The following is a 2,405-nucleotide window of genomic DNA, read 5'->3' as shown; positions in this document are numbered from 1 at the left end:
TTTCATGTAAGAAATGCACCATAAGCCCTAAAATGCTTATATTGCCTGCACAAATGTGTGGTAAGGTCTCTACTGTTTATTCATTTGACACGTTAACTTTTGGAGAAAACAAGATGACAACCAAAAGTCAACTTACAGTAGTGTCCCTGCCTTCATGAGTAACTTACTTCGTATTAATGTACAGGATGTATTTCTTTGTTTCATATGCAAAGTTCAGCATGCAAAAAACAACTCATCAGTTTAAATGATTGTGGAGAATTCTGGATGTCTGTATTGCAAAAGCAAAACAAATTAGTTTTTATGGCCTCAGTTTGAAATTAATTTGTAAATCATCCAGAATTTGTAAAGAGTGCAGATTTTCTTTTAATTTCTTTTAAATTGCAAGGCCACATAAAAAGATGTGCTGTTTGCATGAATTATTTTTCTTTCTTGCAGTCATTTGCGAATTCCTTGAGGGAGTCATTCAGTCATAAAAACCTAATGAACATGTTGTTATTTAGCAGCTGTTTTTAAATGCACACCATATGAAAACATGTATTTGTTTGATTTGCATGAATTCATCTCAGCTATTCTTCCACACTGGCAATATTACAGTGGGGCAAAAAAGTATTTAGTCAGCTCCTGATTGTGCAAGTTCTCCTAGTTAGAAAGATGAGAGAGGTCTGTAATTTTCAACACAGGTACACTTCAACTATGAGAGACAAAATGAGAAAATAAAATCCAGAAAATCACACTGTAGGATTTTAAAAAAATGTATTTGTAAATTATGGTGGAAAATAAGCATTTGGTCACCCACAAACAAGCAAGATTTCTGGCTCTCAGAGACCTGTAACTTCTTTAAAAAGCTCTTCTGTCCTCCACCTGTTACCTTTATTAATGGCATCTGCTGGAACTCGTTATCTGTATAAAAGACACCTATTCACATCCTCAAACAGTCAGACTCCAAACTCAACCACAGCCAAGACCAAAAAGCTGTCGAAGGACACCAGGAAGACAATTGTTGACCTGCACCAGGCTGGAAAGAGTGAGTCTACAATCGGCAAGCAGGTTGGTGTGAATAAATCAACTGTGGGAGCAATTGTAAGAAAATAGAAGACATACAAGACCATTGATAATCTCCCTCGATCTGGGGGCTCCACACAAGATGTCATCCCGTGGGGTCAAAATGATCATGAGAATGGTTAACAAAAATCCCAGAACTACACGGAGGGACCTGATGAATGACCTGCAGAGAGCTGGGACCAAAGTAACAAAGGCTACACACTACGCAGAGAGGGACTCAAATCCTGCAGTGCCAGGCGTGTCCCCCTGCTTCAAACTTCAGACGGGCCAGTACATGTCCAGGCCCGTCTGAAGTTTGCCAGAGAGCATATGGATGATCCAGAAGAGGATTAGGAGAATATCATGTGGTCAGATGAAACCAAAATAGATCATTTCGGTAAAAACTCAACTCGTCGTGTTTTGAGGAAGAAGAATGCTGAGTTGCATTCCAAAAACGCCATGCCTACTGTGAAGCATGGGGGTGGAAACATCATGCTTTGGGGCTGTTTTTCTGTAAAGGGGACAGGACGACTTATCTGTGTTAAGAAAAGAATGAATGTGGCCAGGTATTGTGAGATTTTAAGCCAAAACCTCCTTCCATCAGTGAGAGCATTGAAGATGCAAAGTGGCTGGGTCTTCCAGCATGACAATGATCCCAAACACACTGCTCGGGCAATGGAGGAGTGGCTCCGTAAGAGCATTTCAAGGTCCTGGAGTGGCTGAGCCAGTCTCCAGATGTCAACCCCATAGAAAATTTGTTGACGGAGTTGAAAGTCCATGTTGCCCAGCGACAGCCCCAAAACATCACTGCTCTAGAGGAGATCTGCATGGAGGAATGGGCCAAAATACCAGCTACAGTGTGTGCAAACCTGGTGAAGACTTACAAGAAACGTTTGACCTCTGTCATTGCCAACAAAGATTATGTTACAAAGTACTGAGTTGAACTTTTGTTATTGACCAAATACTTATTTTCCACCATAATTTACAAATAAATTCTTTAAAAATCCTATAATGTGATTTCCTGGGTTTTTTTTTCTCATTTTGTCTCTCATAGTTGAAGTGTACCTATGTTGAAAGTTACAGACCTCTCTCATCTTTCTAAGTAGGAGAACTTGCACAATCAGGGACTGACTAAATACTTTTTTGCCCCACTGTATATCAGTGAAGCTATCTTTTGTTTCTTTTTGTTCTTTACCAATGATTTTTTTTTTCTTTTGTTTTTGGTGGAGTTTGTGAGTATTCAGCGTTCCTCTGGGCCTAAGCACTTGCTGGCATGTTGACTTTATTTTGCTTTCATCTTTTGTCTACTTATCTGCTATTATTCATGTTTTAATGACTCATTCTTTTGTATTTGGTACTGATTT

The 2,405-nt window shown here is 39.3% G+C and overlaps 1 long non-coding RNA gene across 1 annotated transcript; it reads right to left on the bottom strand.

Moving 5' to 3' along the window:
• Nucleotides 1-1,477: 1,477 nt before the first annotated feature.
• On the bottom strand, nt 1,478-2,043 carry LOC117509088. The gene is made up of 2 exons (XR_004560235.1): nt 1,987-2,043; nt 1,478-1,632 (listed from the first exon to the last, which is right to left on the bottom strand). It is a non-coding gene; the product is annotated as an uncharacterized LOC117509088 (long non-coding RNA).
• Between the last annotated feature and the right edge of the window lie 362 nt (nt 2,044-2,405).

Source organism: Thalassophryne amazonica, chromosome 4 (assembly GCF_902500255.1).
Source record: "Thalassophryne amazonica chromosome 4, fThaAma1.1, whole genome shotgun sequence".
NCBI classification, from domain to species: Eukaryota; Metazoa; Chordata; class Actinopteri; order Batrachoidiformes; family Batrachoididae; genus Thalassophryne; species Thalassophryne amazonica.
The sequence above is the reverse complement of the archived record's forward strand: the minus strand, read 5'-3'. Positions and strand labels throughout refer to the sequence as shown.